Here is an 18,681-nt window from a genome sequence, read left to right as displayed (position 1 = left end):
ATACATGTGGTAATCAAATAAATAACAGATAATATAACAGATCATGTGAATAAGTGCTTCAGACATAAAAGTAACATTAAGGAAGAGGAGTCCCTGCCCTGAGGAGCTTACAGTCTAATTGGTAGGTAGGGAGAACGTATAGAGACAGTAGGAGGGAGTTCTGGTAAGTGCGTCTGCAGGGGGCCAAGCTTATGTATCATGTGTTCAGAATATCCACAGTGCTATTCATGTGCTTGAATAGTGTAATGTTTAATAGTGTAATCGTCAGTTACTTATGCCTTTAACAAGGATTGTACATATATTTTATAAACACTCTTATGGAATAGATCGGGTAATCTTTATAGATGTTAGGTAAGTGTTTTGTTTCCTATTTGGCGACACTATGCTGCTATTTTTGCCAAAGAGATGAAGGGGAAGGACAATGGTTACTAGGCAAGGTTTCACCGTAAATGGCTCTGAGGAATATAGACATGTATTCATATTGGTAACGTGTACAAATACATGAACACATTGTTTAATAAAAAAAAGTGCCAGCTAGTGGGGCCGAGCATTTAACGGAGATAGGGTGGGATTTTGGCTCCTCTCTGTAACACAGCCGGCCTGTGGTTACCGCTGCTACCTGTACAGGGTTAGGAGGCAAAGAGAGGACGCAGGCAATATCGGCTAAGCAGTGCTATGGCATAAGACCCTTTTATAGCCCACTTAAGTAAATCAGGCATGTTGTTTAATAGCACTGCTTGGTAAATATGGGCCCCTGTCCAAATCTCACCTGCTGCAGGGTTACTCTGATATCGGGGGAGAGCTGTGTAATGAGGCTGTTGCGTGTTGGGAGAGCTGTGTAATGAGGCTGTGTTGGGTGTTGGGAGAGCTGTGTTGCGTGTTGGGGGAGAGCTGTGTAATGAGGCTGTGTTGGGGGGAGCTGTATAATGAAGCTGTTGCGTGTCACCGGGTGGTGCTGTTACAGGCAGGTGAGGGTTGGGGTCTGGAGGTGACATTCGGACAAGGTGACATCGGCCTGACCGCTGTGTGGTTTATTGGCTCTGCTTGTCGGATTTCATTTGGAAGGGTATATTAGTCTCGGTTCACAGCGATTGTACCCTACAGCTGCGACTGTTAACTGCTTCACTGCCAAGGGTAGCCTGGCCCCACCTATAAACACGCTAAAGGCTGCGACACCTGTAAGATGACATGTGGGTGAACACGCCGAGTGTAAATTTGGGAAGGTGTCACTCAATTGTTTGATGCCACTGAGTCAGTGTGGCCTCTCTCTCCCGTTCCACGGGCTTCTCCCAGGGGGAAGCGAAGGATAAAGGAGCCTTCCCATGCATCTGCTTTTCAGAGTCGCTCTATTATTCATCAGACATTAAACATCATTTAGTTTATGGAAGCCAATTACATATATTTTTGCTTATGTTGCACTGTCGGTCTCAGACACCCATATGGAAGTGACTTGCCCAGGGTCACAATGAGCTGACGCGGGTTTGATCCGGCCCTGGCTACTTCAAAGGAAGTTGCTCCTTTAGCCAGAAATATTTGATACAGTATGTCAAATAAGGACATTAAAAGTATCTGCAGACGATGCCTGACTTAGGCTGCGCTTATAGTGACTGCGACGTCACGCAGCGGTTGCTGGAAAAATCAAATTGACTTGACATTCAGAAATCGTGACTGTCAAGAGAGAGGGGATTTGGCCCGGGATTAAAGGGGTTACACCCCATTTGGCCACCCTCTACTCTCACCTGGGAAGCAAGGGGTTAACTGGACTGGGGTCCAGTAATGTGTTTTTGCCTTGCTTCTGCCAGCCAACTGTTTATTCCCCTGTATAAATGTATTGTTTCTGTGCCAGTGTCTGCACCACACACACACTAGAGCTTAAGGGGTTAATGAGCTGCAGTTTAGGAAAATACATTAGGATGCGTGGTGTCTTTTTTTCAGAAATATCTGGGCTTCAAAAGGCTTGATTGAAGTTGCTGGTAGAGACAGCTAGGCCCATGTCTGGGGCATTGGGTGTGAAATCTAGCACCTGTGACAAATGTTCTCTACACACGAGTCCCTGCTTCAAAGGATTTATTGACCAGGGGTTATGGGGGCCAGGGGTGCAGTTACCCAAGGAGACATCAGAATGAGTGACCTTATTAAATATAAGAATATTATGAGATGTCCTCCACTGAACGTGCTAAAAGCTACATATGTGTATTCGTTGGACTGATTCGCACATAACGATTACAGACACATGATGTCTAGCAGGTCCTAAGAGACAGATATTAATATCTCTTCATTTTAGTATTACACGGTAATATTAATCTCATTGGGAGTGTCATGCGTGCCGGAATGTATTAATATGTCTCGCGTGCCAGTAAGTATTACTGAACTGAAGTTATTTAGATAGGAAAAGCAGTTTTTTAAACGTCCTTGGGTGGGAGGAGTTTTACTCTGGAAAACTGTCAACCTCACCACTGATTTATGAGATGGGCTGGGTTTAGGTTGTATTCAATGGGAAATAATTGTATAAGAACCAGGCTCAGCCTATGGCTATTGTCTTTCGTGTCTTTTGTGATTTTCAAGATTGCTGTATGAACTGCTAGTCACGATTTCTGACTATTTCATCATTCCAACTTTAAGTGCATATTTTGTCTGTTATTTGTATATCTCGTGTGTTCACCTTTTTCAAGGAATAAATTATATTTTATCATATCTAAGTCTCGTTCAGTTCAACTCAGTTATATTTGGTGTGTATTATTAATAGCCTGTCTCAAAGATACCGTCACAGTGACCAATCCTTTGCTTCTACTATAAGCGACCGCGGCAATACACTTGTTTTGCCACGACGTCGCCGGCACTATAAGCACAGCCTTGGACTGAGATTATAGTAGGCGCGACGTTACGTGCCTATCGCTCGAGCGATCCATGGTCGGAGGCGTGGCGGACGCGTCACAAGGCTGGGTTGCCCTCATTGGCTGAACTGCTCACGTGACGCGCTAAAAGAACAATCAACTGTAGCTTAAATTCTGCCATGCGGATGCTCTGCATCACGCCCGCGCACTATGGCTGCCCTCATTGACTTCCCCGTGTGTGTGTGTGTGTGTGTGTGTGTGTGTGTGTGTGTGTCAAGCTCCCACGTCACATGGGCCAATAGGAAGCCGCACTGATGACATCACGGCTTCCTATTGACCCGCAGGGCCTGAGATCTCTGAACAGCGGACATATTGTGAACCCTGGTAGCCGTGGAGAGCGTCTACCACCACCTACTTTGCAGGTAAGTATCTCAGGAAGAAGGGGGTCTCCGGAGCTGAAATTAAGGTGTGAGTGTGAGTGTGTGTGTCCATGGATTCAATTGTAGTATACGGAGCTTTCCAAACCACATAGGTTTCTTCATAGGTTTCTTCAATTGACACAATGCCGTTTAAAGCGGCTATCCATCCTACCAACGTAACGTCTGCTCCGAGGGCCCCACCGGTTCCAGAGATACTTACTGATGAAGTTGCTAGTATTACTGCCTGTTATTTAAAGGACTATCCAATAGGAAGCCCCAATTGATGTTGCGGTTTCCTATTGGTCTGCGGTTCGGCTGCCATATTGTTTACCCTACAAGCTATTTAAACCCTGTAACTTCATTGGTAAGTGTCTTGGGAACTAGGGGGGTCCCAGGTGTTGAAAATGGCACCTACATCATGTGATGTGGGGGGGGTGGGGGGGGGGGCGGAGGAAAAGTAAATTTGAACATGAAAATTTCGAGTAATTCTGAGCAAGTAGCAGTGTGTTAACCCCATTAGTGCCAAATCAGCTCACATTGCAGAAGTGGTGTGGTAGATTTGTAATGACACAACCCCCCCCCCCCACTGGTTATTTGGAACCTTACAAATGCCATCTTGTGTCCCTGACAAAGCCCTGGGCACAGTCTGTTTTTGTAGTGCGTGCCGCTGTTACAGAACGTCTGTTCCTGAGCGGGCTCTGCAGGGGATCGTTGGTTTGGCAGAGCTTAGTTGTATTTTGTTGGGTACACGGGAGATATCTGAATCGCTCCCAGGCCTGCGCTTCTGCTCAGGCACAGGCATGTACCGGGGAGGTGTGCAGCAGTGACATTAAGGGGCAAGTCACACTTGTGAGACCAAAATAATAAACCACTTACCGATGCAACGGTCAGGCCTTCATGTTTACCTGAAGGCCACCTGGCAGCTAGGGGGTTAAATGGTTTCCCCCGTCTGATCTCCTTGGGAAGTCATTGTGACACCATCAAAGTGCAGAAATAGAAGGCTACAACTGGTCTTGGAAGTGGGGGTTCCATAGGCTGGCCCTTCTAAAATGTATTTCAAAAAACCTGCTGGTTTAATTGGCACATCCGTGTCATCCGTTTGCCAATAGCAAGCTTGGGGACCTTGGGGGAAGTCTCCATTATTTGGGTATTGAAGGCTGCACAATGTTCTCTTCTGATATTCCTCCCATCCTGAAAACGTGTTCCTGGCCTCTTCAGCACCTGGATCCTTGGGCCCCCTGTGTTTTTTTTGTTTTGCGCCGTACGAGTCTGTAGCCGGAGGTGACGGCAGACGTGGCCTGCGCTCATGCTAATATTTTCTTAATGTAAAGTTACAATTATCTGTTTATATGGCCAACATATGCTGCATCTCAGTACACCACTTAACACCATGACATATGGGCTAATAAGGTCAGCTGCGGGTATATTCCATCAACACAGTGTGCAGTGAAAGTATTTTGCTCCGTGACATACCTGTGCCAGGGAGAAGTGGCATTATCTGCCGATCGATCGTAGTCCTGTTCTAAACTCCATCACCCTTCACTAATCCTCTGCTCTTGGATACAAGTCAGTAGCAGCTAATCTCGTGTCATAAATACAGAGGCCTCATCATTATTCAGCTGTGGTAGTGCTGAGAGAGGGGCCGGGATTATTCTGTCTCACCTACTCCAGATCTGACTCTCATTCTTGGACACCGGCTTCATGATAACCCTGTGATTGCCGCGGGTCCAGCCAGATCTACAGAAGTATGTGTTGTACATTGCTATGTCTTGTATTAATAGCACACTTTACTGGGAGCCAAGCATCACTTTAGAGACACCAACGCGTACTGGGCTGTCTTGGCCCCTTTAAACTTTTTTTTAAATTTTTTTTTTTTTTAATCAAGAATTCTTCTGAGTGACCCAGCAAATGTGTTTTTTATTTAGAGAAATGAAGTGCAGTCCTACCCAGAAACTGCTTTTGAGACACAGATAAGCAATGAAACCGCACAATATTCAGCACTTGTATTTCTCCTCCTCACCCATGTTGCGTGCGAACGGTTTGAAGCAGTGTCCTTTTTTTTGAGGAAATGACCTGTTTTACAATACTCTATACAGTATACGGACACTGGTCACTGCGTAGAGTAGGGGTGGCTAGCTTCAGTCCTAAAGGGCCACAAATAGTCCAGGTTTTCAGGCGATCCCTGCTTCAGCACAGGTGGCTGTCATGATTGAGCCATCTGAACTGAAACAGGGATATCCTTAAAACCTGACATGGTCGTGGCCTTTGAGGACGGGAGTTGACCACCCTTAGGCCGCGTCTGTACAACGTTGCGCACGCTGCAAACAAAAAGCCGTACCTCAATGAGGACTGCCATAGAGAGCGACGAGGCGGACGAATTTTCGGGATAATTTTTCGAACTGTCGCGCGACGGTTGGTTTACGTGCGTGGGTCAGCCAGCGAGGGCGCTGATGCGGGTGTGCCTCCCCGTCGCGCAATCCTACAGGCCATGGATCGCTTCTCGTCCATGCGCGCTCCGTCATGCGCGCCTGTACTATAGCTGAGGCCTTAGAATAGAGGTTTATTGCATTAACAACTTTAAAATACATCAGGTTTGCACTTTATTTAAAGCTTTTGGGGACCATGTACCTACTTCTGCTAATGTGAGTTAACCCGTTCAGGGCCCTGCAGCTCTGGACCATAAAGTGGGGTCAGATGCACAAGCGTCCAACTCTTGTGTGTGTTGGCCAGGAATAGGGTACATATCCCTGTATGAACAGGAGCAATGGATACTATGAGTCACGCTCTGTTACTCCCTGTTACTCACGATACAGAGTGCTGATGAGCAGACTGAGCTGTAATGTGATGAAAGGTCTCTTATTACCTTCCTATTCTACTGTTCCTAGCAACTCCTTCCAGGCCCTTTCATCGTCAAAGCGGTTGGGCTTGTAGGATATTGCTGTGCCTACTGTCGCTCACCCCAGTTTAGACTGTAAGCTCTTCTGTCTATACCAAGGAATTAAAATAAAAGACCTTTTTATTGTTCCTTTTAATGTCTATATTGTATCTCTCTCTGCTCCAGATCTGGCAGCACTTACGTTGCTTGAATGGTTCTGTCCTAAGCTGTGACCCCCTCCGGAGCAGCATGGTAAATATTGTGTTTCAGGCCGTCATTTTCATGGCGTCTATACATAACTTTAAAATGTAGGAAACGCTGTGTTTGACGGCAGATAAGAAACCCCTCTACGTGTTTGCCTATTTTCCTGTCTGCTGTAAAACCTCAGGTCCTATTTGATCCTTGGCTTTAGTTTGTACTTTGGATAACATTGTCTATCCCAAGCATGTGTGAATCCTCTTACTGTATTACCTCCTACCACCTCTGTTGGAAGGCTGTTCCACAAATCCACTTGACGTGAAGTACTCCCTCACATTTCCCCTTGGCCACATTCGAGCTTCTGAGTGACGTCGTCTACTAGTGCTTGCTCTGAAATATGCTTCCTACCCCCCCTCTCCCCCCTCCTCGAAGATGTACATATTATGGTCCCGAAGTCTTCTGCCGTAGAGCAGGAGTGGCCATCTCCAGTCCTCAAGGGCAACCAACAGACCAGGTGGAAGACATGTGCAGAGGTACGCAATGGAGACAGTTTAAAGGGAAACTAAAATTAGGCTTTATTGCGCCTGTCCCTTTGACACAGCAAAAGCATTCAAAATAAGTAAAAGAGAACCTGCTCCACTTTGGATAATATCTACACATGTAGTCCAGCCCTCTCTAACTGGGTGGTTAGCTAAGCTAATTACCAGCCGTGTGTGTGTGTCCCAAAAGAAAGTCTTATCTGTCTCTTGTAGCTGTAGGGGAAGCCTCTTTGCTCTCCTGGGTCAGCACCTTTGTGTGCTAAGGCAATGTATGTCCAGGTTTAGAGGTCTGGTCCCCTTGTCTTGCTATCAGCGTCCAGTCCTTCTGCAGCTCAAGACATCTGTTCCTCTGGTCAGTCCAGTGTGGACTAAGGCCCCGCGTATAGTGCCCGCGACGCGTGACGTCGCCGCTAGCGAAAGTTAGATTTCGCTTTGCGGTGGCGTCGCGGGCTTACTGGCATTTGATTGGTTCAAGGGCTGTCACAAGGCGACAGCCCTCGAAAAATCCAATATTGCCGGCTTCCAAAATTCGCTCCGTCGCATTGTTGCCGTCGCGCTCACTGTATGCGCACGCGGCAGCAATGTATTCGTTTTTGGGCGGCGTCGCCCGTCGCGGACATACGCACGGCCTAAGGAAAAATCTGTCCTTCCTTGGTTCAGCCCCTAATAGTGAGACTAAGGAAATCCTCTTCCTGTGTCTCAGAACAGGCTTTTTCTGACAGTTCTGATTATGCAGGTGGGGTTGGTTGATTGCAGGTGTGCAATTAACCAGCACACTGCTGGATTAGAGGCACGTTTCTTAACGGGTGAGTTCCTGTTACACCAGGTTTTAAGGATATCACTGCTTCAGCACAGAATGGCAGCCACGTGTGCTGAAGCAGGGATATCCTTAAAACCTGGCCTGTTGGTTGCCCTTGAACTGGAGTTGCCCACTCCTGCTGTAGATCCTGCACTATCTTAGTAGCCCTGTTTTGTACAATGTCCTATTTATTTATTTCCATTTGCGTCCTTTCGGCGATACTTTCTTCAGAACTGAACACCAATGATCTATAAAGTGGGTCTTACCTTTCTGTGGCAACGTCACCCCTCCTCCTGCAGCGTCGCGTTGTCATCATGGCGACCCAACATCACATGAAGTTGCTATGACAATGCAACGTCACATAGCGCCACGACGCTGGCTGAAGGGGCCCCGCTGCGAGCACTTTGCCTTGGGCACGGCAAGAGGTAAAGCCGGCAAACCCCGTCTCTGCTGCGACTGTCTCTCCCTGTACAACAGAATATTCTGCAGATCGCTGCAAAGCAGTAAATGTATATTTGTAGTATTTCAACCACGGCCGTAGGTTTAAAAAAAAAAAATAATTATATTTATATTGCACGTGCTGGTAAATATAGTAAAATGGGAATCTGTGCATGAAATATGTATAGGGTGGAACTACTGACCCGAAGAGCGTACAATCTAAATTGCATGTAAAGTGGTATATTGAGTAAATAGACCGTTGCTGAGACGTGAATCTGTAGTGGGGAGAGCAGTCGGGTTACAGAAAGGGTCTCTCCTAAGACAAAAAATACATTAATGAAAGGGTATGTTTAAACCTGTGAAATGAAGCCAATTGATCATTAACTAAACTACGCTCATTGGTTTAGGGTTCAGAATTATCTACGTCACGTCTCTATAACAATTCCCCGAAATGCAGATTATGGAAACAAAATTATAATTGAAGGGGGGGAAATGATCAGCCAGCGCCCCCCTTCCCCTCCGGACCTCTTCCAGGAGCAAGAAGGATCCTATTAGTTTCAGCGGAACCTTTTGAGGATTAAAGAACTATGAAGAGCAGTTGCATTGTTTTTAAGAATTAATTAATTTTTTTTGGCTTGCTTTCTGGAACTGCTTGTATGTGTTTTTTTTTTTTTTTAATTAAAAGAATCCTTACAAAAGGGAAGTTTTCAGACAATTCTTCAAGGTGACGTGTGAGGAGCTGTGCCTGTGATGGATGTGGTTAAAGCCTGTGGAAGCGCAGGGGTTAAAACTGACTCGAGCGGTGTCAGTAGTCTGTCCCTGTGTGTTCTGGTGGCTCGCTGTCCTTGTATGAGCATGTGATCTGGGACAGTATTTCCGAAACTGGAGGTGTGAGCAGAAGGCTCCGATCGAGGGTGAAGCTTCGCTCTGATTCTCCTGGTGTCACTTCCTTGTTCGTGTTAGTCCTATTGCTGTCAGCCAAGCAATGTGTCGCTATATAGATCCCAGGGTGTACTTGGCACTCAACTTGAATAGTAAATAAGACCATGCAGGAAAATATAATGCAGAAGTCTAAGCTACATCTGATCAACATGGGAGAAGGGAATCGCTTCCATCAAAGAGCTTACAATCTTGGTGTGTTGGGAGACCTAACAAACCATAGGAATACGGGCCGGTGCGTTTGGTCGTAGCACACAGGTGGGTGAGTACTTGCGCCTCCCAGGGGCGGGTCGTGTTTTGGTGCTTTTTGGAATGATTCATGAAGGTGGGGTTTCAGATACGGTGTCTGAGGGAGATGAATTGAAAGTTGGTGGGAGAGGGCCTTTCAGACGTAGTGTGGGAGGTCACAGGCAGGAAAAGAGAGGGTGTCCGTCATTAAACGACATTAGTGCTGGCCGTCGCACGATTGGACAGAAATGTTGACTTAAATGGGAGACCATGGGGTAGTGTTGTATCGGCGTATGGCACCTGTGGATGAATTGCCCTCATAGGCCCTGACTGAGTTGAAGTAGCTTCCCGATGGGCAGGAGGAAGATCTCCAGCGTGGGAGCTCACATAAGGGCCATAGGGGGAAGCCGCGAGGAGGAAGAGGACGGTAGAACATTGAGGGTATGACCCAGAATCTCCTAGTGCAGGGTTGAGCAATGCCAGTCGAGGGCCATCAACCGGTCAGGTTTTATGGATATCCCTGCTTTGTCACAGGTGGCTCAGCCAATGACTGAGCCACCGGTGCTGAAGCAGGGATATCCTTAACCTGGCCTGTTGTTGGCCCTTGAGGACTTGCGTTAGCCACTCCTGTCCTAGTGAATGAAGAGCCAGGAAAGGGATTTCTAGTGGAGATGTAGGTCTAACTGCTGGCACTGATAATGTATTCAATTGGTGGAGTTAGGAGGCGATTGATCCCTTGTGGTTAAATCCTATGTAAACATGAATTGACCATCTTCAGAGCCTGAGGGGCATTGCAGACCTCTGGCATTTTTCAGGTTAAAACTGTGTAGTGGTTCACTGGATGTATAAAAATTTAATTGCCCAATGCAAGGTTTCTCCGACTCGTTCCTGTTACCTTTCATAACTCCACAAGCCGGCTGTCTCCTGTACTCTGTATTTGTCAGGAGCCAAACTTCTGGAATTGTTCCTTGTGCCGGAGTGTTTGGCTTTCTGAGAAGTTGGTGACAGTCCCTCCCACCGCACCATTCTTGTTTAAGACGTCTGTGAGGAGTGACAATGTGTGACCCTCTCACATGTGGGATTTGACATCTGTAACTGGAATGACTGGCCTATTATCTTGGCTGTCATGTGTCAGCATTGCCTTGGTTAACTCCTTCAGGGTGGGCGGGGTGACCCTATCTGGAACTGAAAACAGGCTCTTTGTGACTGTCGATGGGGTACAAAGTTCAATCTAGAAGCTGTATTGGCCCTGAAAGTTAACATTTGTTCTAACTCTGCTTCGCTAAAAGGTCTCGCAACCTTCAACAAATGTGTGGCTGTCTCATTGCGTGTACGACGCTCTGCGCTGAATGCATGTGGTGTGCGTTGTCGCTCTCTGAATCCGCCTGTTAAGATGTTGCGGTTCCTCGTCAGCACAATCTAACCGCTAATTATGGTCGGGTTTTCTCCCTGTGACACAGGCTGTAGTATACAAAACACATGGGCAGACAGGAACTTCATTGCGTAGTTAGTAGATGTCTGTGGATTAGATACAGATGTACACTCCCACTATGTCTGCAGTGAAGGTCTGTGGTCAGACCTGCCGGATGTCCAGCCGCCCGTCACACCACCTGTATGAGACTGTGTGCAGCAAGATCCCATCACGATCTTCTGCTAGCACAGGGGCGGCCAACTCCAGTCCTAAAGGGCCACCTGGTAAGGTTTTCAGGCTATCCCTGCTTCAGCACAAGTGGCTGTCATTGATTGACCCATTGATTGGACCACCTGTGCTGAAGGAGGGATAGCCTTAAAAGCTGACTTGTTGGTAGCCCTTGAGGACTGGCGCTAAAGATTTAAAATAGCATCACATGTGACTTCAGATTAAGGGGTAGTCTCGCATGGCTCACACAATCGCTTTGTTTGGAAAGGATTTCGTTTCCCAGCTGGGACCCTGTGATTGTGTATAACTTGTTCTCCCTTTCTGTGTCTGCAATGGAGAGGGCTCTCTTCATGTGGATCAATTCGGAGAAATATTGGCCTGTTTAGAAAAATGAAATTGCCCTGAGATTACCAATTTTACTTTATTTGTATCGTGTACCCCCCCCCCCGGAAAAAAAAACCACGTTTCCCTTTTCTGTGCGTCAACCGAATTCCTACAGATTTTGGCTTGGCTCTGTTCATACGACTGATGGCTTTGGAACTATTTTGCAAACCATTTCCCTGTAGATTTGGGATTTGATGTCCCATTTACATAAAGACCGGGGTAATCCCAGGTGGGAGGCTGCAGCGCAGGTTAGGTACGCACAGCTGGGGGTAGACCATGGCGGAGTCCTCCGCTGGGGTTCTCCTACCTCATCCCCCCCTCCAGGCTCAGCCTGCACCTGCTTTGTCCCCGATGGGTTCTAGATAGATGCCCCCGTCCGACACTGCATAAAGATATTTTCCCATTTCAAAGCTTTATTTAAACATGTATTTTTATTGTTTAGGCCTCCCTCTGCTCCACTTGGCCTATTAAACATGCCCTGTCCCGTGTTTTTTTTCTTCTCTGCAAGGACAGCCCCTTAATCAAAACCTTCATATAATTGGTTCGGCTGGAAGATCAACACGCTGAACGCCTGGAATTGGTGTACTTTAATAAATTCCGTTCTTCACAGATTTGATATTCATTATTGTATGGCTCCTGCACGAATCTGTATTTGTACGTGTTTCACACGCGCCCCTCACATCTATGTTGTTGCCGGATTTCCATGTCGGGCAGTGTGTCTCGTTGGCTGGCTATTTCAGTCTTTTTATTGTAGATGGTAAGCTGTTTTTGGTTTACCACTTGGATTGTAAATTCTCCGGTGCAGGGATTTCTAAACCATAGTGTGCTTTTATTGTGTCCGTCCTGTGTCCCATTTTTTTAAATGTATTTTGTAAAGCGTGGCGTACTTTTTGCCACTATATGAATATAAATATTACTGCATTGTTTGATAGTATTTCGGCTGTGCCTGAGGCTTATAAAACCCTTGCGTTCTGACACCCCAGGCTGCTTTCACTGTTGCATTAAGCACGGCTAAGCCAGTGCTCCTGAGTGATCGGTGCAGGTGTCTGCGTGGGAACATTGGCAGATTTGAGACTTCACACGCTGGTTTGTTTAAAAACAATAGCTGAAGGAGTCTCCTTGTATTAGACCTTTCTCTGCTGATGTGCGTGTCCTGCTTCTGCCTCTAAAAATGAACATGCAAAGCAGCGCAGAGGATCTAATTTCCAAGCAAAGCACGGTACACTCGGGTGCTTTAAAAAATGAAAATGCAACTGTGGTAGGGTAGACCCACGCTACTCATCCACAGGAGTGAGATCTGCTTCCCAGGGGAGGTGGCTTCTCCATGGATCTGGAGGCTTTCAGACGCACTGCCCCACTTGCACGAGCTGCTGTAACCGTGAACTTTCAGCCGTGTGGCCAAGTCCCCATGTCTGAGAGACTCTAATCAAAGCTGAAGCGCTGATTTGTATAAAGGTTAATACAATTCTGCGTTACTAAATCTGCCGTGCCCCCCCCCCCCACTACATTGTATGGAACTCCTGTAGCGGCAGGACTGCGGTGAAGTTTTGGAAGGTGTGTCCCCCTTCCGATGAGGAATGGTCGCTTTGTACACTGCGAAGCATATGGGATGCGCCACTGGCTGATACTATATGTCTCAAGCACTGACCGTGACCCGTTGCAGACAAACTTACCATAACACCCTCCTATCTCTAAGTTCTCCCCCACTTACGACTTAGATTGTAAGCTCTTCGGGACAGGGACTCCTTTTCCTAATGTTTCTTGTCTGAAGCCCTTATTCCTACTGTTATATTGTCACACGTATTACTGCTGTGACGCGCTACATGTATAAGACACACACACGTGCCACGATGATGGTGGCCGCGCACATGACGTCACGCACGCGCGCCGCTCACGTGAAACCTGCACTGAGGGCGGCAGGGAGGCGTGGCCGTGATGTCACATTGGCTGAACTGCGCATGTGGCGCGACACAATTGTTTGTCTAATCGCAGTCGCGCTTCATCCTTCGCACGCTGTATGGGCAGCCTCATTGAAAATGGGTCTGTTCGCGCCACGTGCGCTGTCGCTGCCACTATAATCGCTGCCTAACCTTGAATGTGGGTTGGAGGTGTGTGTGTGTGTGACACTATTCAAAGATGTTCATTTTTATAACATTCGCTCGTTTCCAAGGATCTAGCTAACCAAACCAATTACATAAACATATGTCTGTTTCTTGAAAGATGTTTTAAAATAGATCCAGGGTCTGAGACATGGCCTGCTTTGTTTGCATGGGAGAAGTGCCCTAACTGTGTTCAGTGTGTGATTGTGTTTACACGCTGGCTCTGCCAGACACTCGCAGCTCCCCGTGATCTTGAACTGGTCATTTTCTCCCGGGCCGGAGCCTGACGCACCCAGCACAGGGTGTGTTGCAGACCACGGGGTGTGTTGCTGCTCCCTGCACTAGAAAGGCAGAGAGACTTCTAATGCGCGGTAATACTTGGCCGCAGTTCATGGTACATGTGACCTGCAGCGGGTGACCATTCCATGGGTGGGCTTTAGTACGCTAGGATACATTCTTACTGCAGTAAATGATTCCCTTTGCTGCCGGAGAGGCCAGGAAACGCACTGCTTTGCAGTACGTGTCCACCTGGCAGCAATATGATTAAATCCGGCAAGGGGTGGAATATTTGAACCTTAACTGCAAATGATAACGCTGGACTATGATGGTGCTGAGTATCTCTAACACGGCTCCTAGAACAATATAGTGATAATAGCGCTATAGCTTAAATACTACTTGGTGCTTACCAATATATAGTGATAAGTAGATAAACTTTACATAAGGCCTAGGCTGCCAAGTATCTCTAAAACACTGCTCCTACCTGCTGAAGGAGCATTAAGCACATAGGATTCTGATGGTTTTTTTCCTGTTGCTGCTGAGAAATCCAGTTCTATTGATTTTAATGGGGGGAGGTGGTCATCCCCTGGCATGCTTTCACCTTGCTCTGCAGTGGCACTGCACCTTTTTTAAGCTTTGTGTGTGTGTGTGTGTGTGTGTTGCCCTGCTACCCACCCAAACTGGACACTTAATTGTGACTACCTCCTATTTATTACTTTCCTTACAGAACCTTTTTTTTCGGGTTTTTTCCCTTTTTTTTTTTTTTTTTAAATCTAAAAAACGTCAACTTGCTTTTAAGAACAAGAGCTGGGAGTCAGATTTCATCAGCAGCCGTTAATCGGCTAATTGATCCCTCCGCGCTGGCTGGGTTAATCGCTAAAATGTCTCGCCCTGCCTCCTGCTCCATTTTAACCCTTTACTCCCAGAGTTTATGCGGTGTTTTCAGGATACAGCTGTTAATTGTAACCCTTTCTCTGCCCGTGGGGGCCAGGAGCTGATTGGATAACTTGCATTTTGTTGCCGTGAGCGGCTCTGAGGTGTAAGCGCATCGCCAGTTTGTCCGCAGAAATGCTTCTATTTGTGGGGTTTTTTGGGGGTCGCCAGAAAGCACTCATCGTGAAACCTTTTATAACGGGCGGTGTATTCACTGACAGGACGGAGGCCAAAGGAAACAGATGGTGCAGGATAGGGACAGACTAAGCACTTAACCCCTTCTCTGCCTGTGTGCAGTCACTCTGCTTTGTACTTTTTACATTGCTTTGCTGGGCTCTTGTAATGCTGCCGTGTACACAGGCCTGTACATACAATCTTTGTCGATGCAATGTCTCTGGAAACTGCACTAGAACCTATTTATTGTCTGCAGTTTTTAATTGATGCTTTCCATTACTACTTTATAATCGGTACAAAAAATGCCTTTTTTTTTTTAAATGATGAGATCTGGTTTGACTTTTTTTTTTTTTTTTTAAATTGACTTTTTGTTTTAATACTTTATTGTAAATTGATGTATGCGCGCGCACGAAAAGTCAGACCGTGCTGGTCTCAGAATCGTTTATACAATTATATAAAATCGGCTCGGTCAGTACCGACGCTCTAAACCATGACATTGAGTTAAAATCAAGGGGACCTGTTTAATTCCCGATGTCTGCTCCTTGTGACCGTGTGAAAGTCACTTTATCTCCTTGTACCTCCAGCAATAAAATCCTAATTGATAAACTCATCTGGGCAGTGACCTGTGTCTGTAACAATCCTAGGTGCTGCATGCACTATACTATATCTTTAACTGTGGATGCAATGTCTTGTATATAATGTATACCCTGTTCACTTATGTAACTGTATTTGTCATCATAACTCTGTGCCCAGGACATACTTGAAAACGAGCAGTAACGCTCAATGTATTACTTCCAGGTAACACATTTTATAAATAAAATAAATACTGTAATTATGTGCTTTGAGTCCCATTGAGAGAAACGCTATATGAAACTTATTACTGTACCGTAGAAATGAATAGAAACTGAATTACAAAGTCTCAGTCGTTTTTGATTTCTTATCTGTGTAAATTTATTTAATTTCCTAATTATTTGCATTTCATTTGCTGGTTTGAATATGATTGTGACCATGCATTGTACATGGCTTACTGCTTACTGACTTTGTGATCTGACTGACCACAATACAAAAATGTCTGAAACAATCTAACAGTATATAAAATACTGTACAGTACCGCTATGTTTGGGTGTAGTAGTAGTAGTATTATATTGTTTTCTTGGGCTTTTGATTCGCGGTTTGTAACACCTTTTGCAGCAGGCGGGTGTGAGCAGATTTCGCTGGCAGGAAGCCCCGATACCAGCCTTGGCTGGTGGTGTAAATATACCTGGCTGGCACAGGGTGTCCTGTGTGTGTTATTGCTCTCCTTGCCCGTGTGCTTCCAGCTCAGTGACACGTACCCTGTCCTAATACAGCGACAATGGTCTCCAGACCTGTGGGGAGCGCAGCTGCTCCCAGGATCCGATCTCACCTGTGCATTAACCCCTGCATTCCCAGTGCTGTGCATCTTTTGGCTTTTGTGGTTAACACGCTGCCCTCTGAAGTGGGAAGGCCTCCATTTTAAAGAGGTTGTGAACGGAACTAATGGACAGTTGTGCAGGTTTTGTTGTTTTTTGTAACTTTGCTAACAGGATGTGTTTATAATTTTAGTTTTACCATCCCCCCCATCTCCTCCTTCCCCCTATAATATCGCCGAGGTTAAGTTTTTTTAAATTGCTCATGTGGTTCACATCCTGAAGGGCGAAGTCCTCCTGGATACTGTGTTGCTGAGCTTCTTGGTGGAAGCGAACTGCAAGTTCCAGGGTGACGTTTTGGACCCTCCTGGTCCTTCCTAGCGCTGGATGGGGACTTCATCTCGTCATTTTAAGGTGAATATGGTGTCAAATGCATTATGAGGCCGCCTCCTTCACCCATATCTTTAACTTCCAGTCCATCCTATGTAATCATCATGTCGTCCCCATTTAGGATCCGGATGACCAGTTACCAGGTTGATTGGTCCTTCTGAAAAGGGGCAACATTACTATCCTAGAAATAAAGGTTTCAACACCGGTATAATTTCAGTCAGTCTTATTAGTTCGGTCTTTCCCATCAGAAGGAAGAAAGTGGAATGTTAATTAAAAGAATCCTGTCGGAATCTAAGGTTAAAGGGAACCTGGCTTAGTACTATGCAGAAATGCGCTATTGCTAGTTGTCTATCCAGTAAAAGGGAATCAACCCTGTCCCAATTAGGCTTTTCTAGAAAGCCTCAGTGGTCTGAGTAATCCAGCAGGGAGCTGGTTAATTGCAGCTTGTCAATTAGCCACTCTCCACCTGGATAATTAGACAGCTAGAAAAGCCTCCATCTGGGAACTGACAAAAAAAAAACCCTTGGCACAGTCACAACTGTGTTGACAGAGGGAGAGAGTTTTGAGCACACAAAGGCTGTGTGCTGACCCCAAGACACAAGACCATATTCTTGGACACAGAGGACCCAGGAACCTGCCAGAGGCTGGCCCCTCAAGGGAGCAGCAGGACTGCAACACCTACATCTGAAGATTGCCTGGAGAAACCGGACCAGCATACTAAGATAAGACTTTCATATACATTGTTCCCTGATAGTATGGCATGTGTTTTGGACTGGGAACAGGCCTATCCAGCCAGTCAGATAGGTAGGGCCTGTACTATTTATTTAGTCTCCAAAGTGGAGTAGGCTTTCTTTTTATGCTTTTGTCTGTTTGCCTTAAAGGACAGTGTGCCCAATGTTTTTTGTTTGTGGAGAAATACACCACTCAAAGTCTTGGTTCACCCTAAAATGCATGTGTGGTCTCTTAACTGACCTTGCCTACAGACTGCTCCGTCACAATGCCATATAGGAAGCCAACCAAATATCCACAGCACACCGAAATATAGAACTATGAATAAATATAATCCACAAAAAATAATCAAAGATGAGTTATGAAGAATTGTATGTTTATATTTTATATTTTTGTGAAAACAAAATTGCTGGGTGAGGAACACACCAAAAAAAAAAGTAAAGGTAATTAAAAAAACCAAAAAAAAAAAAAAACAAACACTGCTATATTGTGGGTCATCACTTTGTGGAAACCAAACCTAGCTACAGTAGCTAGGGAACCTCCCTAATCTCTATACCATAGGTATTCCAGATAAGACACAAACTGCTTCCAACATGTGTGTCCCTGGTGGTTCGGAACTTGGTCTAGACATGGTGGCCCATGAGGACTGGAGTTGGACACCCAACGGGTCAGGTTTTCAGGATATCTCTGCTTCAGCACAGGTTGTGCAATCATTCTGATTGAGCCACCTGTGCAGAAGCTGGGATATCCTGAAAACCTGACCTGTTGGTGACCCTTGAGGACTGGAGTTGGCCAACCCTGGTGTGTATATGCAAGATCTATAGTAGCATTATCCACTAACTTGCACCCCTGCCACACTTGTCATAGGAAATGTATCCACTCGTAATCCTCATTCAGTCCCTTCGGAGCTCTGTCTAGTCTATTGATCCATTTTGTCTGACTGTTTCAGGAATGAGACACCTCCTCGTCGAAGACATGGTAGTCAGTCAATGATCTGGATGCAAAGTTGGTTGGTGTTGTCCCATGGCCTTAAAATGTCTGGCTGCTGGGAAACTGTGTACTTCTGTGATTACCCAAGCTTTCCCACTTGAGGTTGTGTTCTCTGTATTTTTTTTTTTTTAATTGGTCTTCTGGTCTCATCGATTTTTATTTAAGGCCAGAGGGACATTTAAGCAGGTAAATGAGTTGGAATTACAAGTACTATAATCTTTGCTTGTATATTTAAAGCCATTATGTGGATGCAAGAGCGCCCCCTCTGACACTATTACAGTGTGTACATGACAGATGGTATCGTCCAGGACCTAGGCATTGAATCTCTGGTATGATTTTCCTTACGTGCGCCCGTATCTGCCTTAATCAATTTATTCTGTATACTGCAACTGTTCTTAAATGAAAAACAG

At 45.9% G+C, this 18,681-nt stretch overlaps 1 protein-coding gene across 23 annotated transcripts in view; it reads left to right on the top strand.

The window, feature by feature from the left end:
* The window catches only part of MICAL3 (microtubule associated monooxygenase, calponin and LIM domain containing 3), a 182,579-nt gene that overhangs the window by 18,174 nt on the left and 145,724 nt on the right, over window positions 1–18,681 (top strand). The window contains exon 1 of one of the 23 annotated variants that reach the window (XM_075602431.1): window positions 9,276–9,299. The exons of the other annotated variants lie outside the window; for them this stretch is intronic. The gene's annotated coding sequence lies outside the window, so the exon portion shown is untranslated. Of the gene's footprint in view, window positions 1–9,275; window positions 9,300–18,681 lie in introns of those variants that run through there. 23 annotated transcript variants of the gene reach the window in all.

This window comes from Ascaphus truei, chromosome 5 (genome assembly GCF_040206685.1).
Source record: "Ascaphus truei isolate aAscTru1 chromosome 5, aAscTru1.hap1, whole genome shotgun sequence".
NCBI classification, from domain to species: domain Eukaryota; kingdom Metazoa; phylum Chordata; class Amphibia; order Anura; family Ascaphidae; genus Ascaphus; species Ascaphus truei.
Note: the sequence above shows the minus strand (reverse complement) of the source record. Positions and strands in the feature narration are given on the sequence as shown.